The sequence below is a fragment of the Salvelinus fontinalis genome, chromosome 4 (genome assembly GCF_029448725.1).
Source record: "Salvelinus fontinalis isolate EN_2023a chromosome 4, ASM2944872v1, whole genome shotgun sequence".
Classification (NCBI taxonomy): Eukaryota; Metazoa; Chordata; class Actinopteri; order Salmoniformes; family Salmonidae; genus Salvelinus; species Salvelinus fontinalis.
In genome coordinates this window covers 23,204,950-23,222,074 of record NC_074668.1, presented here as the reverse complement: position 1 = coordinate 23,222,074, position 17,125 = coordinate 23,204,950, and the positions used below count along the sequence as shown (strand labels likewise).

General features: G+C 46.9%; 1 protein-coding gene across 5 annotated transcripts in view; it reads left to right on the top strand.

The window, feature by feature from the left end:
• Nucleotides 1–17,125, top strand: part of LOC129853387 (homeobox protein cut-like 2) — a 130,820-nt gene that overhangs the window by 74,792 nt on the left and 38,903 nt on the right. The gene's annotated exons all lie outside the window — the stretch shown is intronic.

Sequence of the window (17,125 nt, the reverse complement as noted above, 5' to 3'; positions counted from 1 at the left end):
AGGGGATCACTCTTCCCACACCAAGCCCAAGTCAGCATCATTAGGTCAACCACAGAGTTTCTAAACCAAGAGGCGCAACATCGCGAGACTTCCGGGAACGCTTGCGAAACAGACAAAGCAGACCAGGCTGTGGTTTGGGGTTTGAGATGTCAATGAGAGAAGTGAAAAACTATTCTGTAATTGTTCATTTTCTCAATATAAAGGCACAACCTAGATTCAAGCCAATGTCTTAAGTAGTTGAACATGTGACAAACTGACACATTTTTGTAAAAAAAAAAACATATTGAAGGAGGGCCTTTGATTTGACAGCCTGCACATGCGCAGTTCTGCGCGAGACAACCGTTAGACTCAATGATTCATATATACAGTACACTAGATGACTGATGGGGGCCACTGTGTTAAGCCACCACGCCTCCATCTTGGCACTCCCTCACCATTGTAAAAAATATTTTGGAAGCTATAGAAAAGCATTTATTATTGTCTACATTCGTTTCTACCATGTTTATTCTATTACAGACAACTTAATGCATACTTTTAAATTATATTATGTGAGCTAAACATACAAATAAAAAATTATAAATGCTTTAGGGAAAATGTATATATTACTAATGATACTGTCCCCACTACAACAACAACAAAATACTTAAATACATGTAATTTTGTCCTTGAAACAGTGAAATCCGCAAAACACCAGTCTCAACGGCAACAGTGAAGAGGCGCCTCTGGGATGCAGGCCTTCTAGGCAGAGTTGCAAAGAAAAAGCCATATCTCAGACTGGCCAATAAAAATAAAAGATTAAGATGAGCAAAAGAACACAGATACTGGACAGAGGAACTCTGCCTAGAGGGCCAGCATCCCGGAGTCGCCTCTTCACTGTTGACGTTGAGACTGGTGTTTTGCGGGTACTATTTAATGAAGCTGCCAGTTGAGGACTTGTGAGGCGTCTGTTTCTCAAACTAGACACTCTAATGTACTTGTCCTCTTGCTCAGTTGTGCACCGGGGCCTCCTACTCCTCTTTCTATTCTGGTTAGAGACAGTTTGCGCTGTTCTGTGAAGGGAGTAGTACACAGCGTTGTACGAGATCTTCAGTTTCTTGGCAATTTCTCACATGGAATAGCCTTAATTTCTTAGAACAAGAATAGACTGACAAGTTTCAGAAGAAAGGTCTTTGTTTCTGGCCATTTTGAGCCTGTAATCAAACCGATAACTGCTGATGCTCCAGATACTCAACTAGTCTGAAGAAGGTCACTTTTATTGCTTCTTTAATCAGAACAACAGTTTTCAGCTGTGCTAACATAATTGCAAAAGTGTTTTCTAATGATCAATTAGCCTTTTAAAATGATAAACTTGGATTAGCTAACACATTGTGCCATTGGAACACAGGAGTGATGGTTGCTGATAATGGGCCTTTGTACGCCTATGTAGATATTCCATTACAAAATCAGCCGTTTCCAGCTACAATAGGCATTTACAACATTAACAATGTCTACACTGTATTTCTGATAAATTTTGATATTTTAATGGACAAAAAAAGTGCTTTTCTTTCAAAAACAAGGATATTTCTAAGTGACCCCAAACTTTTGAACGGTAGTGTATGTTGAAACGGTTTGTCATGCTTGGAGTCTTCAAAGATTTGGCAAAAATTGTGTGACATAAAACACTACCTTTTTTTCTTACATTTATGATACTGTTTGTCGTTGTACCATATACTAAGCATTTAACAATTTAATTGCACATTGAACTTGATCCTGTAAAATTCCTGGATATTGCTGTTGTACACTTTTTGTTTTTTTTGGTATGGAGATTTCGTAATTGTACTGTACCTCTTAACATTTCGTATCTTTGTAACGGTTGTCTAATTCCTCCTCCTCCTCAGACGAGGAGAAGGAGTAAGGGTCGGACCAAAACGCAGCGTTGTATGCAGACATAACGAAAATTTATTTAAACAAGACGAAACACGAAGAACACTTGAAATGATTACAAAATAACAAACGATGTAGACAGACCTGAACTTGAGAATTTACAATATAACACGAAGAACAGGAACAGACTAACCAAACGAACGAACACAAAACAGTCCCGTGTGGTGCGACAGACACAGACACGGAAGACAATCACCCACAAACAAACAGTGAGAACAGCCTACCTTAATATGGTTCTCAATCAGAGGAAACGTCAAACACCTGCCTCTAATTGAGAACCATTTCAGGCAACACATTAAACCCAACATAGAAACACATAACATAGAATGCCCACCCCAACTCACGCCCTGACCAACTAAACACATACAAAAACAATGGAAAACAGGTCAGGAACGTGACAATCTTGTTAGGGGTGTGTACGGGAGGCGAAGTCAGGTGCAGGAGAGCAGAGTGTAGTAAACAGGCGCACTTTAATTCCGGTCCAAAAATGACAGCAAAAAACACGGAACATAACAAAAGTATGGTGCCTGACAATATCCACATAACAATAAACAATTACACACAAAGACATGGAGGGGAATAGAGGACTAAATACATGCAGTGGGATTATGGAATGAAATCCAGGTGTGTATGGAACAAGACAAATGGACATATGAGAAATGAAGCGGCGATGGCTAGAAAGCCGGTGACGTCGATCGCCGAACGCCGCCCGAACAAGGAGAGTAGCCGACATCGGTGGAAGTCGTGACACATCTCGCTATCTTATGGTGTGAAAACAGTTGTCATGGGCACACATCCAAAATAATTATGTGGTTGCAAAATCGAATACTTTTAACAGAAAGAGTAACTTTAACATGACTAATAAAACTAAAATATATACTGTCATTAACGGGGTTTTCAATAATCATGCATAATAGTTGTTTCATGCACCTTTATCTAGCTGTTTAGTTACGTGGGGACATTATCGCACAACATCAGTTGATTCAGGAAAGGATTTTCTGAATGACAGTCAAGTGATAAAGAGCTTGTTCAGTCTTGTGCAGTATCACACAACAGCCAAAGTGCAGGAATTAATGTTTATCTCGAAGATTGACAGAACATTTTGGTGTCTATGTTGTTAGAGCAGTCAAGATAATTAGCCTATGTCATGGACAACATTAAGTCAAGATTCCTGAGGTTAGATAACGGTCTGTGTACGTTTTGATCGTTTGCTTTCCAAGTTAAAGCGGAGCAATCGGGAACATGAAAACGGTTTGTTTATTTACATTTTTATAGAAATATAAAAAAATTGCTTGTTTTTTTTCTTCCGTTTTTGCTATAAACCCCCAAAACAACTTGATATTTCAACTTTCACATGTGTACGGGGTTAAATTTGGAATGTCTGTCATTGGTCAAGTGCACAGCCAACACTTCATGTCCTTTCACTTCATGCCCTTTCAAAGTAGGAGTTCACCCTTCTATCTATTCTATGAATCTATTAAAGTAGCGGTGCGTGTGTAAAATCACTGGGGAAGCCAGGGAAAAATGTGTTGTGATAATTGTGTTGCTTGCTGTATAACCTATTAGTTCTGTCACGATCGTGTGGCGGATTGACGGACCAAAACGCAGCATTTGGAAAATAAGCCATCTTCTTTTATTTTAAAGATGACGAAAAATAAACACGAAACACTTAATACAAACTAACAAAACAACAAACGATCGTGAAGCTAATAAACGTCGTGCACACACACAGGCTACAAACGTTCTGACATAGACAATTACTCACAACCAATGAGAGCCTATGGCTACCCTAAATAAGGCTCCCAATCAGAGACAACCGAAATCAGCTGTCTCTAATTGGGAACTCATTCAGGTAACCATAGACTCTCCTAGACAACTAAACATACATAGACAACACTAGACACATGTACTCCACACAAACCCATATACTATACCCAACAACCCCTTTACCATAAAAACACCCAAAACCAACAAAACACAAACATTCCCCATGTCACACCCTGACCTAACTAAAATAATAAAGAAAACAAAGAATACTAAGGCCAGGGCGTGACATAACCCCCCCCTTGAGGCGCGAACTCCGGGCGCACCATTACACAGTCTAGGGGAGGGTCTGGGTGGGCTTCCATCCACGGTGGCGGCTCCGGCTCTGGTTGTGGTCCCCACGTCACCACAGTACCTAACCACCTCCTAGGCTTCCTCCAAACGACCCCCCTCCACATTAACCCCATTGCATGAAGGGGCAGTTCCGGACTAAGGGGCAGTACCAGGGTCAGGGGCAGTACCAGGGTCAGGGGCAGTACCAGGGTCAGGGGCAGTACCAGGGTCAGGGGCAGCACCAGGGTAAGGGGCAGCACCAGGGTAAGGGGCAGCACCAGGGTAAGGGGCAGCACCAGGATAAGGGGCAGCACCAGGATAAGGGGCAGCACCAGGATAAGGGGCAGCACCAGGATAAGGGGCAGCTCCGGACTGAGGAATGGCAGCTCCGGACTGAGGAATGGCAGCTCCGGACTGAGGGACTGCAGCTCCGGACTGAGGGACGGCCCATGGCTGGCTGACAGATCTGGCTGCTCATGGCTGGCTAACGGATCTGGCTGCTCATGGCTGGCTGACGGATCTGGCTGCTCATGGCTAGCTGACGGATCTGGCTGCTCATGGCTGGCTGACGGATCTGGCTGCTCATGGCTAGCTGACGGATCTGGCTGCTCATGGCTAGCTGACGGATCTGGCTGCTCATGGCTAGCTGACGGATCTGGCTGCTCATGGCTAGCTGACGGATCTGGCTGCTCATGGCTAGCTGACGGATCTGGCTGCTCATGGCTAGCTGACGGATCTGGCTGCTCATGGCTAGCTGACGGATCTGGCTGCTCATGGCTAGCTGACGGATCTGGCTGCTCATGGCTAGCTGACGGATCTGGCTGCTCATGGCTGGCTGACGGATCTGGCTGCTCATGGCTGGCTGACGGATCTGGCTGCTCATGGCTGGCTGACGGATCTGGCTGCTCATGGCTGGCTGACGGATCTGGCTGCTCATGGCTGGCTGACGGATCTGGCTGCTCATGGCTGGCTGACGGATCTGGCTGCTCATGGCTGGCTGACGGATCTGGCTGCTCATGGCTGGCTGACTGATCTGGCTGCTCCTGTCTGGTTGGCGGCTCTGGCAGATCCTGTCTGGTTGGCGGCTCTGGCAGATCCTGTCTGGTTGGCGGCTCTGGCAGATCCTGTCTGGTTGGCGGCTCTGGCAGATCCTGTCTGGTTGGCGGCTCTGGCAGATCCTGTCTGGTTGGCGGCTCTGGCAGATCCTGTCTGGTTGGCGGCTCTGGCAGATCCTGTCTGGTTGGCGGCTCTGGCAGATCCTGTCTGACGGACGGCTCTAGCGGCTCCTGTCTGGCTGGCGGCTCTAGCGGCTCCTGTCTGGCTGGCGGCTCAGTAGGCTCATGGCAGACGGGCGGCTTTGCAGGCTCCTGGCAGACGGATGGCTCAGATGGCGCTGGGGAGACGGATGGCTCAGATGGCGCTGGGGAGACGGATGGCTCAGATGGCGCTGGGGAGACGGATGGCTCAGATGGCGCTGGGGAGACGGATGGCTCAGATGGCGCTTGGCAGACGGGCAGTTCAGTCATCGCTGTGCAGACGGCAGACTCCTGCCGGCTGAGGCGCACTGTAGGCCTGGTGCGTGGTGCCGGGACTGGTGGCACCGGGCTGGGGACACGCATCTCAGGGCTAGTGCGGGGAGCAGCAACAGGACGCACAGGACTCTGGGGACACACAGGAGGCTTGGTGCGTGGTTTAGGCACTGGTGGTAAAGGGCTGGAGACACGCACCATATGGCTAGTGCGTGGAGGAGGCACTGGTGGTACTGGGTTGGGGCGGGGAGGTGGCGCCGGAAATACCGGACCGTGCAGGCGTACTGGCTCCCTTGAACGCCGAGCCTGCCCAACCTTACCTGGTTGTATGCTCCCCGTCGCCTGACCAGTGCGGGGAGGTGGAATAACCCGCACCGGCCTATGTAGGCGAACCGGGGACACCATGCGTAAGGCTGGTGCCATGTACGCCGGCCCGAGGAGACGCACTGGTGACCAGATGCGTTGGGCCGGCTTCATGACATACGGCTCAACGCTCAGTGTAGCCCGGCCGATACGTGGAGCTGAAATGTACCGAACCGGGCTATGCACGCGTACAGGAGACACCGTGCGCTCTACTGCGTAACACGGTGTCTGCCCGTACTCTCGCTCTCCACGGTAAGTACAGGGAGTAGGCGCAGGTTTCCTACCTGACTTCGCCACACTCCCTTTAAGGCCCCCCCCAAGAAATTTTTGGGTTGTACTCACGGGTTTCCAGCCTTGTCTCCGTGCTGCCTCCTCATATCGCCTCCTCTCGGCTTTAGCTGCCTCCAGCTCTTCACGAGGAAGGCGATATTCTCCCGGTTGTGCCCACGGCCCCTTACCATCCAGTATCTCCTCCCATGTCCACGAATCCTGTGTAGGTGGGTCCTGTTGCCGCTTTCCATGCCGCTTGGTCCTATAATTGTGAGTAATTCTGTCACGATCGTGTGGCGGATTGACGGACCAAAACGCAGCATTTGGAAAATAAGCCATCTTCTTTTATTTTAAAGATGACGAAAAATAAACACGAAACACTTAATACAAACTAACAAAACAACAAACGATCGTGAAGCTAATAAACGTCGTGCACACACACAGGCTACAAACGTTCTGACATAGACAATTACTCACAACCAATGAGAGCCTATGGCTACCCTAAATAAGGCTCCCAATCAGAGACAACCGAAATCAGCTGTCTCTAATTGGGAACTCATTCAGGTAACCATAGACTCTCCTAGACAACTAAACATACATAGACAACACTAGACACATGTACTCCACACAAACCCATATACTATACCCAACAACCCCTTTACCATAAAAACACCCAAAACCAACAAAACACAAACATTCCCCATGTCACACCCTGACCTAACTAAAATAATAAAGAAAACAAAGAATACTAAGGCCAGGGCGTGACAAGTTCATATGCTCTGACACCATGATATATAAGCCTAAGGACGAGACAATAAGAAGACACAGTGGCAGAATAAATTCAAACACACCTTTGTTTCATCACAAAACCTGAGAGCATCACCCACAAAACATACCGCATGTACCAAACAGTTACATGACCTACAGCATGGTCAAGCAAGTTCATGTTTCTGACATTTTGGGACTACTAAACAACTATTGATTTAGAATCACAGAGAGTTACCGCCAGTCGCAAAGAAAACAGGCGCTGCCTCCACTATTCCAGCACCATTTCAACTTCAACATTTCAACATCATCTAATCACCTCTGCTTAGTCCTAATACAGTGACAACTAAAATATATCAAAAATGATTTAGTCCCATCAACATTAGCTAAATATGATGTGGCTGTCCATGGTATCCGAATGATTTCTGTGTGCGTGCGTGCAAGTGGAAAAAACCTGACTCGCCCTACTTGTAGAGAAACACCAATGCCATCCTCTTTCATGTTGCCTAAATGGTTTATGACTGTCATACAGTACAAGCTTTTAGATTTTATTGTCCTAGGCTACCTGGCTAAAATGCTTGCTCACTAGTTTAACTTCCTTTCATGGGCAACAATGTGGCAGGCCAGCAAGTTAACATTAACCTACTACATCTAGCTACATGTTGAACTTCCATCCTCTCGTGCCTCCCGAGTGCATTGCCGTGCTAGAAGCATCACTACAGACCCGGGTTCCCAGGCTGTGTCGCAGCCGGCCTCGACCGGGAGACCCATGCGGCGACGCAGAATTGACCCAGCATCATCCGGGTTAGGGGAGGGTTTGGCCAGCCGGGATGTCATTGTGCCGATGTCCTTGGGCCTGGTGCATGCATTCTGACTTCGGTCGCCAGTTATACGGTGTTTCCTCCGACACATTGGTGCGACTGGCTTCCAGGTTAAGGGTCGTGTTTCGGAGGCTGCATGGCTCTCAACCTTCGCATCTCTGAGTCGGTAAGGGAGTTGCAGCGATGGACAAGACTGTAACTACCAATTTGGATATCATGAAAAAGGGGAAAAGTACAAAAAATAAATAAGAAAAGAAGGTCCATCCTCTCAGTCCAGGGGCACAATGTCTGATCAAAATCACTGTTATAGGGCCTCCCGGGTGGCGCAGTGGTCGAGGGCTAGCGCTGCTAGCGGTGTTTCCTCCCACACATTGGTGCGGCTGGCTTCCGGGTTGGAGGCGCGCTGTGTTAAGAAGCAGTGCGGCTTGGTTGGGTTGTGCTTCGGAGGACGCATGGCTTTCGACCTTCGTCTCTCCCGAGCCCGTACGGGAGTTGTAGCGATGAGACAAGATAGTAATTACTAACAATTGGATACCACGAAATTGGGGAGAAAAGGGGGTAAAATATATTATTTTTTTAAGAAAAAAAAGAAAAAAAACACTGTTATAATCATTAGTCAGTATGGAGAATTAAATCACTGTTATAATCATTAGCCAGTATGGAGAATTAAATTACCGTTATAATCATTAGCCAGTATGGAGAATTAAATCACCGTAATAATCATTAGTCAGTATGGAGAATTAAATCACTGTTATAATCATTAGCCAGTATGAAGAATTAAGTAAAATGTAACGGCAGTCCTCCTCCTCTTCATCTGAAGAGGAGGAGTATTGAGGGAACCAAGGCGCAGCGTAGTGAAATGACATATTTTATTAACGAAAACACGAACTTGACTAAACTAACAAAAACAACAAACGGTGTAGACAGACCTAGACGACGAACTTACATAAAACAAGAAGAACGCACGAATAGGAAACATAGGCTACACAAACCGAACAAACCGTAAACAGTCCCGCGTGGTGTACAGACACAGACACGGAAGACAATCACCCACAACGAACACTGTGAAAACGCCTACCTAAATATGACTCTTAATTAGAGGAACGCCAAACACCTGCCTCTAATTAAGAGCCATACCAGGCAACCCAATAAACCAACACAGAAACAGAAAACATAGAATGCCCACCCAAACTCACGTCCTGACCAACTAACACATATAACAAACTAACCGAAATAGGTCAGGAACGTGACATAACCCCCCCCATAAGGTGCGAACTCTGGGCGCACCAGCACAAAGTCTAGGGGAGGGTCTGGGTGGGCATCTGACCACGGTGGTGGCTCAGGCTCCGGGCGAGGTCCCCACCCCACCATAATCAATCCTAGCCTCCATCTCCCCCTAAGAATGTCCACCCTCATTTTACCCCCACAAAATCCTCTTAGTAACATTAATGACAGGGACAGCACCGGGACAGAGAGATAGATCAAGACAGAGGGATAGCACAAGACAGAGGGATAGATCAGAATATAGAGGTAGCTCAGGATAGAGAGGGAGATCAGGATAGAGGGGCAACTCCGGACTGAAAGGCAGCTCCGGACAGAGAGACAGCTCTGGACTGAGGGGCAGTTCTGGGTATATAGCCGTTTCTGGCTGAAGGGCAGCTCATGGCTGACTGACGGATCTGGACGCTCATGGCAGGCTGACGGCTCTCGACGCTCATGGCTGGCTGACGGCTCTCGACGCTCATGGCTGGCTGACGGCTCTCGACGCTCATGGCTGGCTGAAGGCTCTGGACGCTCATGGCTCACTGACGGCTCTCGACACTCATGGCTGGCTGACGGCTCTCGACGCTCATGGCTGGCTGACGGCTCTCGACGCTCATGGCAGGCTGACGGCTCTCGACGCTCATGGCTCTCTGACGGCTCTGGCAGATCCTGTCTGGCTGGCGGCTCTGGCAGATCCTGTCTGGCTGGCGGCTCTGGTAGATCCTGTCTGGTTGGCGGCTCTGGCAGATCCTGTCTGGTTGGCGGCTCTGGCAGATCCTGTCTGGTTGGCGGCTCTGGCAGATCCTGTCTGGTTGGCGGCTCTGGCAGATCCTGTCTGACGGACGGCTCTAGCGGCTCCTGTCTGGCGGACGGCTCTAGCGGCTCCTGTCTGGCGGACGGCTCTAGCGGCTCCTGGCAGACGGGCGGCTTTGCAGGCTCATGGCAGACGGATGGCTCAGACGGCGCTGGGGAGACGGATGGCTCAGATGGCGCTGGGGAGACGGATGGCTCAGATGGCGCTGGGGAGACGGATGGCTCAGATGGCGCTAGGGAGACGGATGGCTCTAGCCGGATAAGGCGCACTGTAGACCTGGTGCGTGGTGCCGGAACTGGAGGCACCGGGCTAAGGACACGCACCTTCATGCTAGTGCGGGGAGCAGGGACAGGGCACACTGGACTCTCAAAGCCTACTCTATACCTGGTGCGTGGTACCGGCACTGGTGGCACCGGGCTGAGGGCAAGCACATCAGGATTAGTAGGGGGAGAAGAAACAGTGTGTACAGGGCTCTGGAGACGCACAGGAGGCTTAGTGCGTGGTGCCGGAACTGGAGGCACCGAACTGGATACACGCACTACAGGGAGAGTGCATGGAGAAGGAACAGGGCTCCGGAAACGCACTGGTAGCCTAGTGCGTAGTGTAGGCACTGTAGGTACTAGGCTGGGGCGGGGAGGTGGCGCCGGAAATACCGGACCGTGCAGGCGTACTGGCTCTCTTGAGCATTGAGCCTGCCCAACCTTACCTGGTTGAATGCTCCCGGTCGCCCGACCAGTGCGGGGAGGTGGAATAACCCGCACCGGGCTATGTAGGCGAACCGGGGAAACCATGCGTAAGGCAGGTGCCATGTATGCCGGCCCGAGGAGACGCACTGGAGACCAGACGCGTTGAGCCGGCCTCATGACACCTGGCTCAATGCCCAATCTAGCCCTACCAGTGCGGGGAGGTGGAATAACCCGCACTGGGCTATGCACTCGTACAGGAGACACCGTGCGCTCTACTGCGTAACACGGCGCCTGCCCGTACTCCCGCTCTCCACGGTAAGCCTGGGAAGTGGGCGCAGGTCTCCTACCTGCCCTTGGCCCACTACCTCTTAGCCCCCCCCCCAAGAAATTTTTGGGTGTTACTCACGGGCTTTTTGGGCTTCCGTGCAAGACGCGTCCCCTCATAACGCCGGTTCCCTTCTCCGGTTGCCTCTGCTCTCCTCAGTGCCTCCAGCTGTTCTCATGGGAGGCGATCCCTACCAGCCAGGATCTCCTCCCATGTGTAGCAACCTTTCCCGTCCAATACATCGTCCCAAGTCCATTCCTCCTTCTTTTTCTGTCCCTTACTCCGTTTACTCCGCTGCTTGGTTCTGGAGATTTGGTGGGTGATTCTGTAACGGCAGTCCTCCTCCTCTTCATCTGAAGAGGAGGAGTATTGAGGGAACCAAGGCGCAGCGTAGTGAAATGACATATTTTATTAACGAAAACACGAACTTGACTAAACTAACAAAAACAACAAACAGTGTAGACAGACCTAGACGACGAACTTACATAAAACAAGAAGAACGCACGAATAGGAAACATAGGCTACACAAACCGAACAAACCGTAAACAGTCCCGCGTGGTGTACAGACACAGACACGGAAGACAATCACCCACAACGAACACTGTGAAAACGCCTACCTAAATATGACTCTTAATTAGAGGAACGCCAAACACCTGCCTCTAATTAAGAGCCATACCAGGCAACCCAATAAACCAACACAGAAACAGAAAACATAGAATGCCCACCCAAACTCACGTCCTGACCAACTAACACATATAACAAACTAACAGAAATAGGTCAGGAACGTGACATAAAACCACAAGTCCAAATCCCTATCTCCATCCATGGCTAATTTAGGAATGAACGATTTTAGCTAGCCACCGGAGGACAATGACACAACGAGATGTGTCGTTAATGTTTAGCCTCTAATGTGATGTGATTGGTTTGAAGCCAAATCCAAACTAACTTCCTTTTTTTTGGTGCGCCAGAACCATTCACAGCTGAGCTCACTCAGTTGGCTATTATTTTATAAAACAAATGATCAAGGGGAGGCCAAATGCTCGCTGGCTTCCATTGCATTCAATGCTACGGGCAACAACAATGTCATACTCTTTTTGATCTGACAGAATCTGATAGATGGGCTACACATACTGAGACAGAGGGGGGCTGTTTCATTAGCTCGGATGCTTTCTCCGGTGAGATACTGTACATTCAGCCTCTTGCGAATTCAAGAAAATGTATGAAACACAGAGAGACGAAAGAGACACTTTTTTGCTTCCCTTGGCATCCATGAATACACACCACTGATCTATTATCTATTAATTAATTGAGTAATAACTGCACATGCCGTGCCACAATGCCAAGATAAAGTATTATTTCTCAAATGTTTGCCTAAGATTTAGTGTGTATTGTGTGTATTGTGTGTATTTAGTGTGTATAATAAACTGTAAATTGTTAGCAGACTGATATATCCTAGCTACCTACACTACCGGTCAAAAGTTTTAGAACACCTACTCATTCAAGAGTTTTTCTTTATTTATAGCATTCCTGGTGAAGCTGGTTAAGAGAATGCCAAGAGTGTGCAAAGCTGTCATCAAGGCAAAGGGTGGCTATTTGAAGAATCTCAAATATAAAATATATTTGGATTTGTTTACCAATTTTTTGGTCCATATGTGTTATTTCATAGTTTTGATGTCTTCACTATTATTCTACATTGTAGAAAATAGTAAAAAATAAAGAAAAACCCTTGAATGAGTAAGTGTTCTAAAACTTTTGACCGGTAGTGTAACGAACCATTGGCAATCTTATTCAATGATGCCATATAGCCAAAATAACAGTCTCTTGCTAGACTAGAGATATGCTCCTAACTATTTGTTAGTCAGGGATTGCACATCTAACTAGCTGGAATGAAGCAAAGGTGTGAATGGTAGACATGTAAATATATAATTACACTGTTTACAGCAGCTGTGAAGCTACCCAGACCTGTCTGATCAGCCTGGTAGGGTGCCCTGAGTGTGTCCAGCTTATACCTGTGCTAATCTGTGTGTATAGCAATGTAATGAAACATCCAACCAATGCCTAAAGTGTCGTGCTGTAGGTCCACCACACACCCAAAGGGTTGTGGGGTCCTGTCCAGAAACAACCCCTATAAACTTGTGGAGATCTGAGACAATTGGACAGGTGTAAGCAATACTGCCAAAATTTCACCAAGCCTACCAGAGGGTTAGGTGGAGATCTCACCATGTCACCATCCATCAATCCCTCTCACGTCTCCACAAGTGACTAGACTCTGGGCAGTAATAATAATTTATTACATTTGTAAACATTTTCATTATACATCAAATCAAACCCAATCAAATGTATTTATAAAACCCTTCTTACATCAGCTGATATCTCAAAGTGCTGTACAGAAACCCAGCCTAAAACCCCAAACAGCAAGCAATGCAGGTGTAGAAGCACGGTGGCTAGGAAAACTTCCTAGAAAGGCCAGAACTTAGGAAGAAACCTAGAGAGGAACTAGTCGATGAGGGGTGGCCAGTCCTCTTTTGGCTTTGTCGGGTGGAGATTATAACAGAACATGGCCAAGATGTTCAAATGTTCATAGATGACCAGCAGGGTCAAATAATAATAATCACAGTGGATGTCGAGGGTGCAACAGGTCAGCACCTCCAGGAGTAAATGTCAGTTGGCTTTTCATAGCCGATCATTCAGAGTATCTCTACCGCTCCTGCTGTCTCTAGAGAGTTGAAAACAGCAGGTCTGGGACAGGTAGCACGTCCGGTGAACAGGTCAGGGTTCCATAGCCGCAGGCAGAACAGTTGAAACTGGAGCAGCAGCACGGCCAGGTGGACTGGGGACAGCAAGGAGTCATCAGGCCAGGTAGTCCTCAGTCATGGTCCTAGGGCTCAGGTCCTCCGAGAGAGAGAAAGAAAGAGAGAAAGAGAGAGAGAAAGGGAGAATTAGAGAGAGCATACTTAAATTCACACAGGACACCGGATAAGACAGGAGAAACACTCCAGATATAACAGACTGACCCTAGCCCCCGGCACATAAACTACTGCAGCATAAATACTGGAGGCTGAGACAGGAGGGGTCGGGAGACACTGTGGCCCCATCCGACGATACCCCCGGACAGGGCCAAACAGGCAGGATATAACACCACCCACTTTGCCGAAGCACAGCCCCCACAACACTAGAGGGACAGGAAGATCACGTCAGTGAATCAACCCACTCAAGTGACGCACCCCTCCTAGGGACGGCATAGAAGAGCACCAGTAAACCAGTGACTCAGCCCCTGTAATAGGGTTAGAGGCAGAGAATTCCAGTGGAGAGAGGGGAACCGGCCAGGCAGAGACAGCAAGGGCGGTTCGTTGCTCCAGAGCCTTTCCGTTCACCTTCACACTCCTGGGCCAGACTACACTCAATCATATGACCTACTGAAGAGATGAGTCTTCAGTAAAGACTTAAAGGTTGAGACCGAGTCTGCGTCTCTTACATGGGTAGGCAGACCATTCCATAAAAATGGAGCTCTATAGGAGAAAGCCCTGCCTCCAGCGTCTTGTGACCGTAGCGTACTTGTAGGTATGTACGGCAGGACCAAATCAGAAAGATAGGTAGGAGCAAGCCCATGTAATGCTTTGTAGGTTAGCAGTAAAACATTGAAATTAGCCCTTGCCTTAACAGGAAGCCAGTGTAGAGAGGCTAGCACTGGAGTAATATGATCACATTTTTTGGTTCTAGTCAAGATTCTAGCAGCTGTGTTTAGCACTAACTGAAGTTTATTTAGTGCTTTATCCGGGTAGTCGGAAAGTAGAGCATTGCAGTAGTCTAACCTAAAAGTGACAAAATCATGGAATAGTTTTTCTGCATTAATTTTGGACAGAAATGTTCTGATTTTTGCAATGTTACGTAATGTTACGTAAAAAAGCTGTCCTTGATACAGTGTTGATATGTTCGTCAAAAGAGAGATCAGGGTCCAGAGTAACGCAGAGGTCCTTCACAGTTTTATTTGAGACGACTGTACAACCAACCATCAAGATTAATTGTCAGATTCAACAGAAGATCTCTTTGTTTCTTGGGACCTAGAACAAGCAGAGTTTGTCAGAGTTTAAACGTAGAACATTTGCAGCCATCCACCTACGTCTGAAACGCAGGCTTCCAGAGAGGGCAATTTTGGGGCTTCACCATGTTTCATTGAAATGTACAGCTGTGTGTCATCGGCATAGCAGTGAAAGTTAACATTATGTTTCCGAATGACATCACCAAGAGGTAAAATATATAGTGAAAACAATAGTGGTCCTAAAACGGAACCTTGAGTAACACCGAAATTTACAGTTGATTTGTCAGAGGACAAACCATCCACAGAGATAAACTGGTATCTTTCTAACAGATAAGATCTTAACCAGGCCTGAACTTGTCCATGTAGACCAATTTGGGTTTCCAATCTCTCCAAAAGAATGTGGTGATCGATGGTATCAAAAGCAGCACGAAGGTCTAGGAGCACGAGGAGAGATGCATGAATTAACTCAAAGTGCATGAAATAGATTTTTTTATTTTTAAAAGCCCAACAGTTAACAGTCGGGAAGGGAGTTCCAAAGGTGTGGTACGTGGCAGGAAAAGGTACAGTTCCCCATTGTTTCGGAGCCGGGTCCTGGGTGCAATAAGCAGTTTGGCATGGCTTATGAATTTTGTTATACATATGTGATTAATGTGGACATTGAAGGAGAGTGCACGGAATATCAAATCTAAGTTGGTGATGACTGAGGAGAGATGGCAGGGCAGATGCTGCAGGAGTTGGTGATCTGCTGGGAGGTGCCTATCAGCATTGCCTCGGTCTTGCTGCTGTTGAGTTGGAGGAAGTTGTTCTGCATCCAAGACTTAACCTCTTCCAGACAGTTGGACAAAGTTGACAGAGCAGATGTTGAGGGGCTAGGGGTTGTTTCTGGACAGGACATGGGTATTATGGTAGCCCAGTATGGCACTTTCTAAAAATATAAATTTCTTCAGACACACACACACACACAAGGCTTGAAGAGTTTACCAATTGTAATGATTTCATTATTGGTTATTGTTATTGTCAAGGATTTTGCTTTGTTCGTCTGCCAATTGATGTTTTGGGGACCACCCGCCATAATTTTTTACTTGATTCTACATGCGGTGTGCACTCAGTTCGCAAATTACTTTCAGAGGTGCTAAGTACTCTCGACTAACAAACGCTATTGGTGTGTCTGAGCCTTAACAGTACTTGTGTGTGTGCGCGCAAGTGTTAAACTTCAAGAACATTGATAAGAGGGAGTAGGCCTACTTAAACAGTGGGAGCATTAATAGCTGTGTGTTACAGTAACTTGTTGTGCTATTTATGGATATAATGACGTTAAAAACATTCTGATACAGATTATTTTGTTTCTTTCCCTTAACATCAAAACATCTCTATATTTTAATGCACTGCTTTTTAAATGGAAAATGGTATATTTAGGGCCAAATTTGAATAAATAAAAAAATTGCGATTAAATGCGATTAACTAATGCCATTAACTTGATTTAAATATTTTTATTGTTTGACAGCCCTAGTTAAAATACAAAGTGAAAGTTTTCTTGCCATAGATATCCTAGATATATAAATATCCTGTAACACCATAAGACAGCCTGTAGCTCTTATCTATGTTTTAGAGTCGATGCTCTCTGTGGTTTCCAAGACTGTGTGGGGCCACTTCAAAACCTGAGTGCTGGTCCTTGAGAGTTGCATTGCTGAGGAGAGCCGATCCTTGTGGGGATAGGCTGGTGATTGCAGAGGGCCAATTAAAAGCCAACTGTAGCTTGTCTTAGTGTGGAACGCAGGCCTGATGTGACCAGCAGGGGAAGTGAGAGAGAAAGAGAGGGAGAGAAGGATGGGGAGAAAGACTGTTTATTCTGTTGTTGTTTGGTGCCGGGGCAAACTTTACAGTATTGCTCTTTGTTGCAGGAGACGAGAGGAAAACACAGTCCAATCTGCAGCTAGATCAGAGGAACACTCATGGCAAGAGTAGAGAATGCTGTTTACAGATTTAATGAATACAAGATAAAAGTGGGTGTCAGAGAAATAGCGACTTACTTTTAAAGGTCTCCATTTTTCATTGAAGTCCCCTGCTTGATATTGCACCACACACTTTGAATGTAGTTATTTTCTTAATAAGAAATGGATGTCTTTTAAGATGTATTCCGTTTGATTTCCTGACCTACACTTGCACATATCAAGGGCTTAATGGAGGACCCAGGATGGTTTTAGGGGCTATATTTTGTCATAAACACATT